This window comes from Canis lupus, chromosome 4 (genome assembly GCF_048164855.1).
Source record: "Canis lupus baileyi chromosome 4, mCanLup2.hap1, whole genome shotgun sequence".
In the NCBI taxonomy this organism is placed as follows: Eukaryota; Metazoa; Chordata; class Mammalia; order Carnivora; family Canidae; genus Canis; species Canis lupus.
The window spans coordinates 84,955,629-84,969,820 of NC_132841.1; the positions used below are offsets into that span (position 1 = coordinate 84,955,629).

A 14,192-nucleotide genomic window follows, 5' to 3' on the forward strand; every position below is an offset into this window, starting at 1 on the left:
AATATCTGCAAAGCACAATAAAACAAGGTATGCCTGTATTTGTTGCACTAACACCTCTACTTCTGAGATACTGAGAAAGTGAGACTAGTTTCTTAGGACACCTGGGTTGCTCAGTGGTGGAGCATCTGCCTTGGGCCCAGGGCGTGATCCCTGGGGTCCTGGTATCGAGTCCCACGTCAGGCTCCCTGAATGGAGCTTGCTTCTTCCTCTGCCTGTGTCTCTGCCTCTTTCTCTCTCTCTCTCTCTCTCTTTGTCTCTCATGAATAAATAAATAAAATTTTAAAAAAAGGCTGGTAGCTTATACATAGCATATTATGATTTCCTTCCCACTCCTAATCATGTAGCTCATTTCTTTTCTCATTCTGTTTTATAAAAATTATCTTATTTAATTATACAAGACAAAAGTCTGAAAGATAGTAATAGAAGTCTTCTTGTATGGGTTTACTTATTTTTTTTTATATTGTACCTCTGAATAGAGCTCAAAGAAAGCTTTCCCTTTCCTATTAATTCATTGAAATGATTTCTTTTTCTTTTTCTCTTCCTCCTCCTCTCTTTTTGTTGTTGTTGTTGTTGTTGTTTTCTACCTATGGTCAAATCTAATTCTCCTGTCTCCATTTCTTTCATTTTTATATGAGAAAGAGAGAGAGTGTGAGCAGGGGGAGGGGCAAGGAAGAGGGTCTCACGTAGACTCCTCGCTGAGCACACCCCAGTGGGGGCTTGATCTCCTTACCCTGAGATCATGACCTGAGGCAAAATCTAGAGTTGGATGCTTAACTGCCCGAGCCCCCCAGGTGCCCCATCCTATCTTCATTTCTTATTCCCTTAAATTCAAATTATCACCAAAGGGAACATTTTAGATGACAAACCCCTTCTTACTATTTCCCTGTGTAAAGCATTCTGTTTCCCGTAACAGTGGTGGTCAAGGAAGGATTCACGTGCTCTGGCAGTTGCTCATGTCAACTTATTGAGGTACAAAGGTCAAATAATAGAATGTATCTCAAAATCTATTTTTGTTGTTTTAATTTCTAGGACTTGTAAAGCATAAGTGTATTAGAAAGATAAGCTTAATGTTGTACATATTGGAGACGCATCTGTCATCTATTGAGATATTAATTTGATACCCACTCCAGTACCATATTAATTCCATATATTTTGCTTCCTATAATCTAGTTCATCTCTCCTGGACCCTGTTTCCCTGGGCATTGTGAAATAAACTGGCATTTTCATTCTGAATGCTTCTTCTGTAAAAGAGAAATAGTCTATGTTGAGTCAATTGCAAAACTGCACATCTGTTCTTTAGAAGATAGTTTTCCTAGGCTATTTGGTTTTTCTTCACAAAAAAAGGAAGAAAACAATTAGTATGCATAGAGGAAACAAAAGTTTTGTCTCTTTTTCTTTAACTTTTTTCTCTTCATTCTAATAATGAATGAACTCCCCCTTCTATATATTAACAAAAACGACAACAACTAAAACAAAAAAACAACAAAAATTGCCTTTGTAGAGAAATATTGGCTCTGATAGGAACAGGGTTAGAAAAAAAGGGCATAAGGATTAAGGAGGCAATATAAAATAAATTTAATTTCAAGGTTGCCTATTATATATCGTCAAATGTTAATGACTGATATTGTGGTGTTTTTAGGTAAATTTGGGGTATTGACATTTGTTCAGACTGAACTGAGTCATTTAGTTTATATTTTCAAGTCCCCACAGGTTTCTCTTCTAGCACTCGCCAAACATATCCTGATATCAATCTTCTTTCCTTCAAATCTTTCTTCTTATCACTAGTAAATCATTCTTGGGAGAACTAGACCTCCCAATAGATTTGTCAACCGTTGAAATGGAGAATTTAGGCTCTATCTGATGAATATCTCATCTGAATCCCTGCTGAGCATACAAATATCCCCCTGCTCATCAAAGAAGCATTTATCCTGTGTCTCTCTGTAAAGCCACCCATTTTTAATAGCAAATATTATGAAATTTAAAAATATAGGGCTCAGGCTATATGCATGAGCTTTTTTAGAATAGCTAATTATTAAATAATGAAATGATTAACTCAGAAAACCTTAGATAGCTAACAAGAGCTCCCTATTTTGTAGTATTTCTTTTTATGTCTCTTTTTTTTGAGATTTTCTATAGACAATTAAACTAGGCATATTACATTTGTCAGGTTTACTGGATCTATGGGAGATCAACACCTTTCTTCGCAAATTAGCATAATAAAGGCTGATGGCAATTTTTATATTATACTGATGAATGCCCTTTTAAGTCAAGTATTTTCATATTTGACTCATATTTGACTTTCTCTTACAAGGCATCATTCACAACTAAAAATCATTTGCTGAAATTACCAAGTAACAATTGTGTTAATATTTATAATTTTTCATTCTTTAGATAATTTTAAGGTACTTTTTTGACTAAGAACCTCTGCGGACCCAATATGTATAGTAGTAATTTTGTCAAGAATATCAATACCGTCATTGATAACATTCACTATTTCACTGAATACTGATGGTTTAGTTGTACCATTTAAACCTCAGGATTATTGTATCTGTACTAAGGACTATGTCTTTTAAGTAGTCCAGGCAAACTATCAAATTAAAAAAATAATGTGACTTTTATAAAGTATTATTTTAAAGGATTGTATTTAAATATTTTTAAATTGCCATTAATTCTTTTTTAGAAATATTTAGATTAAAAAGATCTATTTTAATGATTTGCTTCTGAATCAGTAAGATCAACATACAATTGTTCTACATAATGTTAATATATTTATTTTTTATGGTTAAGTAAAGAAAATTAAAAGAATTATGAGCTTTTCCTCAGACAGTAGTAAACAATGACAGAACTCGCATCCAAGAAAATTCTAAAGTCCCCTTCTCCAGCATATGGACAAGCAGATGCATAGATTTTGATCCCAGTAGAAACATGAAAAATATCCAGAAAAAATATTAACATTCATAGTAAAACAGGGATTAAGATTCAAATCCAACGGGTAGTATTTACAAAACAGAGAGACTAAGAGGAAGTAACTGAGGGAACAAGGGGTACTTGTAACTCTTTAAAAAAAATCATTTGGGAAGAAATTTCTAGATAATTAAAACATTTGATGATAAAGACAGAGCTTTATGTTGGGGAATTAATAGAACAGGCAAACAAATATATGGATTCTCTTCCTTTAGGTTATTTTCTTTTTCAGGAGCAGAGTTTTCATACATAGGGTTCTATTGTCTCTGAACAGCCAGGGAAAAATGTGAATGTTGCTTAAATGTGACATAGAGGAGAAATTTAATGGAGTATACTCTTCTTACCGTCTATGTCCTTGTGTTAGACTCACATAAGAATGGAAAATTGGATTAAGTGACTACCGTGAACATATCTAGTGTATTTCTCTACATAATGACATAAAATTTTCGTATTTTCCCAGCCTTGAAGTTCTTTATCTCAATTACCTTATCTCTCCACTGAAAACTGAGTCACTTTGACCCAAATATTTTGGAATTACAATAGGTTTTAAGAACTGAGGAAATTTCCACAGAGAACATTGTGAGCTGATTTTGTATAACTATGCCATCCTCTCTGATGATGCAAAAATATATATAAAAAATAAAAAAAGAACAACACATGACTTCATTTTCATTTAGTAGTTGACGGAATTTTGCCTTTATAGATGATAGAAACTCCGTTAAAAAAATTACTGGTTGTGCTCTTCTTCTCAGTAGAAAATGGAATCAATACAGTGTTGTCTGCTAAAGAAGGAACATGCAATTGTGGAAATGAAGAATAGTGGAGCACGACCCTCTGTGATGACCTGTTACCATTTCTGTGGCATCTTATACCACAGAACAAGAGAACTGCCAGTGTATCGCATCGAGTGTCTAACATTCATGCAGAACATACATATCAATGATTCAACTAGATGATCCAGTCACTCCTTTTTTAACGTGAAAAAATTTAATATTTACAAATGAGTACTTTTTAAAGCATAGTTATTTGCTGGCCAGCTGAATGTTGTGTCAGCAATTCCTTTGCCTTTCTCTATAGGTTTGCAAAATTGTATCTGGAATCTACTTTTATTTAAATTTATGTAAGTAAATTGATATATTTTCTTTATTGATTTACCCCTCAAAATCATAGCAGTTGATGCATATAGCTATAATTCATTCATCTTTACTGCTCTCTAGTATTAATTGTAGGACTGTGCCACATTAAAAAAATAACGACAAAAATATTCCATGGTGTGGACATATGGGTTATTTCTGCCTGACTCTCTTTTCTTATTCTATCTTGGTGGACTGGCATATGTCTCTTTCCTAAGTACCAGATTCTCTAAATGAAATGAAAGGTTTTTTTGTTCAAAGTACAACTAAGGATTTTTAAACCCATCCGTAGTATATAATTAGGCCACCGTCCCCATGTCTGCTAACTTGTGATAGCTCTGTTTTTTGTTTGTGTCAGGTATCAAGTTGAACTTTCTAGTCACTAATGAGAATTATCATGTATTGTTTTTCTAAGAAGTAGTTATTTTCTCTCCTATGAAGTGCCTGATGAATAATTTTTGTCATTTTAAAAATGAGATTGTTGTGGTTTTGTTTTTGCTTAATGATTGAGAATTTTCTTTCTTGAACTTAATTTGATCCATCATAAGTTATTTGTGTTGAAAATACCATCTATGATATGAAATTTGTGTTCACTTACTTAACGGTGAATTTTGCTAAGCCAATTTTTAACTTTTTAAAAAATATATTTTATTTATTCATGAGAGTCACAGACAGAGAAGCAGAGACAGGCAGAGGGAGAAGCAGGCTCCATGCAAGGAGCCCAGTGTGGGACTCCACCCCAGGACCCCAGGTTCATGACCTGAGCTCAACCACTGAGCCATTCAGGTGCCCTCAAATTTTTACCTTCATGTTAGAATCTACCTACATTTTTTTTAGATTTGAGAACGTTCATGGTATACATAAAAATTTTACCTATTTGAAAGCATGAATATATTCCTATAGTTTGTTTTTAGCAAGTTTTCTTTTTAGTTAATTTTATATCTTAAAATATAATTAGCATACAGCATTATATTAGTTTCAATGTACAATATGATGATTCAACAATTCTATACATTTCTCAGTGCACATCAAGGAAACTACTCTAGAACCTCTCTATTTCACCACTACCCTACCCACCTCCCCGCTGGCTACCACCAGTTTGTTCTCTATATTCAAGAATCTGTTTATCTCTGTTTTCTTTGTCCATTTGTTTTCTTTTTTTTTTAAATTGGACATATGAGTAAAATCTTCTGTCGTCTTTCTCTGATTGACTTATTGCACTTAGCATTATACCCTCTAGGACCATCCATGTTGTTGCAGATGATAAGATCTCATTCTTTTTATGGCTTATGCTATTCCTCTATAGTCCTTATCTTCTTTACCCAGTTATCTATTGGTGGACATTTAGGTTGCTTCCATATTTTAGCTACCGTAAATAATGCTGAAAAATATAGGGATGCATATATCTTTTTGAATTAGTGCTTTTCTTTGGGTAAATACCCAGTATTGTAATTACTGGGTCATATAGTAGTAATTCTACTTTAATTTTTTCTGAGAAACCTCCATCCTGTTTTTCACAGTGGCTGCACCAGTTTGCAACTAGGACTTCAAAAACATAAGCATATTCACCTCGCTTGCTTGCTACAAACAAGAATATTTTATTTCATCCGCACAGGATTGCCAACTTACTTTCTGTTGTGCAACATAAGGAAACCTTTAATTCTTTTCCTACATTGTTTATCCAAACAATATTTATTGAAAAGTTCACCTTGTTTTGCTAATAATATTCCTATCATCTATCAGGTATGCACAAATGCTTGAATTTTGCTTTCTTGGCTCTCTTTTCTGTTAGTCTACTTGTCTTTCTTGATGTCAGTAACGCACTGAAATAACTATTGCAGTGTTAAAATTATCTTTGTTATCTAGAAGAAATTTGGCCTATTACTCTTGTCCAAATGGGTTTGACTCTATTTGAATCTTTATATTCCCATATACAGTTCAAAAGTAGCTTATCTAATTTTTGAATTTGTGATTTTGTTGAAACTATTGATGAATTTTGGAGAGAAAGGAGATCTTTATAATACTCAATCTTTCCTTTTTTAAAGATGAGAAGATAGAAAAACATATTTAGAAAAGTACAAATTTAATCTTGCCATTTTCTTTCTTATAAATTGAAACATTTATCATGGGTAATTCCTTTTTTTTTTTTTTTTTTGCTTTTTTAATATCAAGAAATTATTTCTTCTCTTGTCCTAAAAAAATTGTGGTATAAATATAGCAACACATCTGCTTATTTTTTGTCAATATTTGCTTTATTTTGGACCTTTACTCAATCTTATGTTTTAGGTGACTCTTCTAAACAGTTTTCAACTACACATTTTCTGATAGGACAACTTTCACCATTTAGCTAAATAATTACTTCTTATTTATGATGATTAATTATATACAGTATTTAATGCTGGATTTAACAAAAAATATCACAGTTAATATTGTGAATTTGGGCATATTTGCTGTTACAAATTTTCATTGGAATTTTTTTTCTCTATTTTACTGTCACTGTTTTAGGAGCAGAAAGAGTTGTTATATTTCTAATCCAACATTATTCTAAAACTAGAGCCCTTTATATATCCCAGCTTCTGTGATGTGTATGTGTGTGTAGGATGTTTGTTGTCTGTCTGTTTGCTTCTTATTGGGTTTCTCCTCATGAGACTGAATCATCACAAGTTCACACATATTAATGTGCTGATGCATTGGGATCAGCAAATACCTCCTGCATTCCTGTGTGGCTTACCCTTCAGTCTGAGTATTTCATACCTTGGTATCAGCTCATGGGTACATTTGATATTTTATGGTGATATTCTTGTCAGCATTTGAATTGCTTTCTGTGAGAATCTAGCTGGCCATATTTCTGGAAGAGTAGTTCTACCTCTGGACATAGTTGTGAATATTTACAGTACTGTTGGACAATACAGCAACCATTGTATTTTTTGCTTTAAAATTAGGGGCACTTGGGTGATTCAGTTGGCTAGCATCTGACTTTTGATTTAGGCTCAGGTTGTTCTCAGGGTTGTGGGATCCAGTCTTACTACAGACTCTGTGTTCAGCCGGGAGTCTCCTTGAGATTCACTCTTCTTCTCCCTCTGTCACTCCATCCCTGCTTGTGCACTCATTCCCTCTCCCTAAGGACAGAAATTAAAATTAAAATCAATTCTGACTTGTAATTTTTATAGCAAAAAGTCATATACTTGAAGCATACTTAGAGATAATATTTTCTCACTAGTTATTTTTCCTACTCACTTGCATTTCATTTAAAATAAAATATTTTCATGACAAAAATTTGGTGAAAACATGTTCCTTATTTTACAAATAATTAAATATGTGTCTTTAGATCTCACACATAAGATCCTTGATTTTGCTTATGGTGTATTAACAACAATACAGTTTTGATGAAATTGCTTATGTGATTAATATCCTCCTCTCATTTAAATTTTTCTAAAGTTTTTGTAATTATTTTGAATATTAATTTCAAACTATTTTTTCTCTATCTTAAAACAATTTTTTAAAATTCAGATTAAAATATTGTAGACTGGTCTAATCCTTCCTCTGAAGCAAGATTGTTATGGCCAACTGTGAAGGGACATGTTAAAGCACAATCTTATTCTTATAATCCAAGTGATATCAACTTCCAGCAAAGAGGCAAATACAGTTTCTTCCATATCACTAAGTATGGACTGTAGTTCTACTGATTCATGCCCTTCAGAATTAAATTTGTTTAATTTAATGTAGATTAAAATCACATTCAACTATGTTATTTAACTCTTCAATACATTTTTCATCAAGTTATCAGCATATCTACTGACTTTCAATTATGATGAAGAAATATCCCTTAAAGTCTTTCTTCCCCCTAAGATTTATTTATTTATTTTAGTGACAGAGAGTGCACAGGGAGAGGGGCAGATGGAGAGGACCTTCAAGCAGACTTTCCTCTGAGCTTGGAGCCCCACTCCAGGTTGGATCCTACAACCCATGAGATCATGACCTGAGCTGACACCAAGAGTTAGATGCCTAACCCACTGAGCCACCCAGGCACCTCCTTAAAGTCTTAAAATTGAAGTCCCAAAGTTCTTTTGCTTATATGATTATATAAGTCAGTATTTAATATTTTAGAAATAAAAGCTGAAGAATTTTTTAAAATTAACAATAATTTTGGCATTATTTGACTTTTAAAAAATGATGTCCAGTTTAATAGAAAGCAGATGAATTATCATATCTGCTTCCTTCATCTATTACACTAGGCTGTTTAGTTGAAGTATATGAGAAAAAAATGGCCTCATTCTGATATGTGTTTGAAAATGGCAGCATTTTAATATTTTTCAGATAACTGTGATGTTTTTGATATACATTAAAATCAACAGTTTTTAAAGATTGTATTTATTTGAGAAAGTGCACACATGAGAGAGAGAGAGAGAGAGCATGAGTGCAGGAGCAAGGCAGGAAGCAGAGGCAGAGGGAGAAGCAGGCTTTATCAGGGAGGGAGCTGAATGCAGACAAAACCCAGGACCCTGGGATTATGACTTGCCCCCAAGGCAGATGCTATAACAACTGAGCCACCAGGACCCTCAAAACTCAACAATTGGGTGAGCCACCTGGGTGGCTCAGTCAGTTAAGCATCTGCCTTCAGCTCAGGTCATGATCCCATGTTCCTGCTTTCAGGCCCTGCATTGGGTTCTCTGCTCATCAGAGACCCTGCTTCTCTCTCTTCCTCTTTCTCTCTTTCTCTCTCTCTTTCTCCCTCTCTCACTTTCTCTGCCTGCCACTCTGCCTATTTGTGTTTCTTTCCCTCTCTGTCAAATAAACACATAAAGTCTTAAAAAAAAAAAAAAAAAGACACCTCAACAATTGAAAAATCCTTAACCTGTGCATGATTCTGTAACATTATCCTTTGGTCATTTGAGAAATATTGTTTGCTGAGATATGCGGAACTTCCAAATATTGACGTTTCATTACGAAAAAAATCAAATTTGCCCAAATTGTGAATAATCTTAATAGAAAAGTCTTTTAGATTCGAAAACCTGTCAAAATCAAGTGGATATGCACAAATTTTCACAAATTTAAATTTTTGCTTAAAATAATGAATCATTGGCAACAAATACTGTGACTTCTTTGAAGTAGCAATTTCTTCTGTTCACATTCAAGGAAATGTCTAACAAATGGTGAAATCTGAGTAGCTACATTTGGCTGTCACTATGTCGAACAAAAATGGTATTCCATAGAAATAAAAAAATTATAAAACGGCTAGTTTAGCTCATAGCTCACAACTCAATTACCCATATACTTTTCCTGTTGCTACCATTATACTTCAGATAAGAACAGAAGAGTCTCATATATATTTCCTGTTTCTTCATACAGAATATAAAATGATATGTACTGAACGCCACACATTTATTTATATTTATTTATTTTTCTTTTTTAAGGAAAAACTAACATTTTCCCCTTCTCTCCCTCTTACCATTTCTTTCTTTCTTTCTTCTTTCTTTCTTTCTTTCTTTCTTTCTTTCTTTCTTTCTTTCTTTCTTTATTTCTTTTTCTTTCTTCTTTCTTTCTTTCTTTCTTTCTTTCTTTCTTTCTTTTTCTTTCTTCTTTCTTTCTTTCTTTCTTTCTTTCTTTCTTTCTTTCTTTCTTTCTTTCCTTCTTTCTTTCTTTTCTTCTTTCTTTTCTGTTTTTCCTGAAACTGTATTGAGTTGAAGAATACAATAAGTTTTAGTACAGTTGGGAGTCACTTTTTTGATTTATGCTTAGGAACCAGCATTTTTACCTAGAGTTTTTTTTTTTTCCCCCCCTTCTGTCAACACAGTAAAAAGAGCATAATGTTTAATTACTATGGAAATGGTTTAAACCTCATGCATCTCCTGATAGGGTCTCAGGGATCTCCAGGGGTCTAGGAATCACACTTGAAAAAAATACAACCTTAATGCAATTTTCTCTGTCGCATTTTCAGTACCCTACATTTTATGCAAATATATCATGGAAAACAACATAAAATCTAACATAACTAAGACACTTTTAATGAATAGTATTACACATAACATAATTATGGCTCTTAGTTATTATGTCCCTTCCAACATTGTGAAAGCACATTGAAGGGGACTGGCCTAGTTATTGCTCTCTGAGCCCTCTTTGCCAGTACTACTAAATCATTGTCATTTAAGGACATAATTAGCACATCTCATTAGCTAATGAAGATAACGACCATTAAAATTCTTTCCCAATTTATGGTTTCCTCTTTATCACAATTTAACAACAATGTCGTTTCAGGGTAATAACAAAATTGGCTTACAAATGACCCTTATACTAATGAACGAGCAGCACCTTGTATCAAGGAGCAAAGGATTATTTATACATTGCACTCCTAATTATATTATGTAGTGGAGTCCTGTTGCCGATGACTTTCCAATGTGATTTAGTCAAAATGTTTGGTCTTATTGTTGTTATGTTGGAAGTACAAACCAAACCATACAGAATATGACTATTTTTCTTTAGCAATCTTTATTTATGGAACAGTGTTAATTTTTTTTTAACATTCCAAGTGTTAAAATAAGGGATGAATTATAATGATCAATGCATATGGCATATCAAAGCATTTCTAAGTAAAATGGCCTTATTTTTAAATACAGACTGCTCTATTTGTTCAACTTCCTTCGTTTTTCTAAAAAGTTGTTTTTCCTGTTGTTAATGTGAAAGACGCATTTAAAAATATCTGAAATTAAAAACAATGTTCTATTGTTAATTATTAACATTCTCGGGGGGAGAATGCAGAAGAAAAGCATCTTTTGGAGTTGCTAAAATAAATGCATTTACATTTAACTATAAGTCAAAAAGCTGAATTAGAAATTTACTTCTTCTCAATATCACTTTGAGGTAGTTTTATTAGTTTTCTATTGCTGTGAACAAGTACCACAAACACAGTGTGTTAAAGCACCTCTCATCTCATACTTTCTCTAAGTCACGGTCCAGGCCTGGTTTTTCTGCTTTCATAAGGAGGAACAATGAATTGGTGTGGGTTATGGCAGCATAATGTTAGATGCATGTCAAACATTAGTCCAAACCCATAGAATATACAAAGCCAAGAGTGAACCATATATAAATCATGGACTTTGGATGATTATGATGTGCCAGTGTAGGTTCATAAATTTCAACAAATGTACGGCTTTGGTGGGGATGTTGATAACGGAGGAAAGCTATGCATTGTGTGGGGATAGGGGGTATATGAGAAATCTCTGTACCTTCCCTTCAATCTTCCTCTGAACCTTAAACTACTCCAAAATAACTATTAATGAAATCTTTAACAAAATTGTATTAAATGAATACATTATTGTACTCTGCTGCTATGTCTCTCCTTTTGTTATTTATGGACAACCTTCAGAAGCTTTAGTTTTGTGAATATATATACTAAGCCTGTAATTTAGGGAATAAATTGAAATCAAGCGGAATGCAACATAACATGAATAGCTTTGATACTATGACCTATATATAGCTAGAATACATTTTTATATAACTACATACATATATTTTTAAACATATTTTTTCTTAAAATATACTTATAAATGTACTTTTCATTATTTGGAGAGCTAAGAAGTGCAAATGAATACTTATTGAAATTGTCTCAAAAATAATTGTTGCATTTAAAAATATTGGGTTGATGGAAATAGCTAAGTAAAGACAAGACAGTGTGCTTTATTAACAAGTGAAATATTTTTTTAATATATAAATGGAAAATATTATAAATCCTTTTCAGGGGCAACCCCGGGTGGCTCAGCGGTTTAGCACGACCTTTGGCCCAGGGTGTGGTCCTGGAGACACAAGATCGAGTCCCACATCAGGTTCCCTCATGGAGCCTGCCCATGTATCTGTCTCTCTCTCTCTCTCTCTCTCTCTCTCTCTGAGTCTCTCATGAATAAATAAAATATTAAATAAATTAAATAAATAAATAAATCCTTTCCAGAAAGTATTTAAATGGATTGTCCCCTTATACTTGAATAAATGTATATGACACAGAAGATGGGGTTGCTTTTCCACTGGTGAAATTTCCTGTTTGATGTAGTTGTTTGCAATGTACTCAGGACAATTATAAATAAATTTTCCTTTCCCAGGCTATGTTATTTATTTTATTTATTATTTTTGTTTGTTGAAAGCTTTTATTTAAATTCTAGTTAGTTAACATGTAGTGTAATATTGGTTTCAGGAGTAGAATTTTGTGATTCATCACTTATATATAACACCCAGTGCCCATTACAGGTTTCCCCCTTAATATTCTTCACCCATTTAGACCATCACTCACTCACCTTCCTTCCAATAACTCTCAATTTGTTCTCCATAGTTAAAAATCCCTTACGGTTGGCCTCCCCTTCATCTCATCTTTTTTTTTTTTTTTTTTTTTTAATTTCCTTCCTTCCCTTTTATTTCCTTCATCTGTTTTGTTTTTTAAATTCCACATACTTTTGAAATTATATGGTATTTTTCTTTCTCTGACTGACTTATTTATCTTAGCATAGTACACTCTAACTCCATCCACGTTGTTGCAAGTAGCAAGATTTCATTTGTTTTTATGGCTGAGTAATTTTCCAATGGATAGCAATCTTTTGCCAGATTTTAAACAGTTAAATCAGGGAGCCGTGTGACAATTTGAGTCAGTGCTGTGCACTAGGTCATACACATGGAAGAGAGTTACTGCTTCTTCTATGCTAGCAATGGAGCTGAGATGAAATTATCAGCCATATGCTATTGGCCTCATTTCCAAAAGGCCTCTGTTAACCTTAGGAAAACATGTAAGTTCTACATAAATAGGTCCTTCTGTGCTCACCTATGAGTTTCTCTCTTGTGGAATATTCAAATAACCCAGTTCTTAAAAACTGTTCCTTGGAAATCCTTGCTCCTCTATGCAAATCATACATATGTGAGTTGAATGGCGCTATGCTTCATGCACTGTGAGAGCGATTCCAGTTCCTGGAAACAGCGCCTCTTAACACTGTAGCATAACTAGCTCCTAAAATCAAACTTAGAAATCAGGCACATTGGGTTCTATGTACTCTTATTTTCAGAAAGGCCATATTGAAAATGTCAGAGTTCTAAAATATATCAGGATAGAGAGCACATGTAGGTAGCTTAGGGAGAGGGAAGCTCCTGAGTAGTATGTGTTCTAAAGGAATTTGAGACTTTTTGCTTTGATAGATCAAAAGATCTTTATATCATTAATTCATAATCCCTTCCTGCCTAATTTTTTAGCACTTTTGATAATATTATATACAATATATATTTATTTTGGTATATATATTTACTCTCCAAAATATAAACACCATGAGGGGAGGTGCTTTTGCCTCTTTTGTTCAGTGCTTTATCCCCATATGAATAATAGTGCTTGGTACCTAATAGGTACTCAGTAAATAATCGTTTACATTATAGAATGAATAATCTATTCCTCTTAACTTTTTCCTAAAGTATTTGAGGCTTCCATTTGATTTTGTAAATGTCATTTTAAAATTTATTTATTTATTTATTTATTTATTTATTTATTTATTTATTTATTGGAAAGAGTGCATGAGGAGATGGGGCAGAGGGAGAAGCAGACTCCCTGCTAAGCAGGAGTCTCATGCAGGGGCTCATCCCAGGACCCAGAGATCATGGGCTGAACCTAAGGCAGATACTTAACTGACTAAGCCACGCGGGTGCCCCTATAAATATCATTTTAATCATAGCAAATCACATGGTCACCTAAGATCATTGCTAAGTTGATTTTGGCTAAGGATAAGAAGAATCCTTAAGCCATTTGGTTTTAGGGTCTGAAAGGCTTCATTATCCTCTGAGCTTACATATTCACCTTTTATTTTTTTATATTAATACTGTCTTTTCAATATTAATTCTTCAATACAACTGAAATTATATTTTCACCTTATCAAAATATGCAAATACTATTAATTCCCTCTAAAATCTAAGTATCACAGTTCTAGAACAATATACTTCTTTTGGATCTACAAAAGTCCCTCGTTATATATTATATTTTAGTTCATATTTGATTCTGTTTTCTGCATTTCCTTTCTGATCTTTCATATTGTATTAGTTTCAAAGGAAACTGATCATTGAATTTATAATACATACTAA

The 14,192-nt window shown here is 33.3% G+C and overlaps 1 protein-coding gene across 6 annotated transcripts in view; it reads left to right on the top strand.

Annotated features, from left to right (window-relative positions):
• The window catches only part of CDH18 (cadherin 18), a 943,171-nt gene that overhangs the window by 253,809 nt on the left and 675,170 nt on the right, over window positions 1–14,192 (top strand). The gene's annotated exons all lie outside the window — the stretch shown is intronic.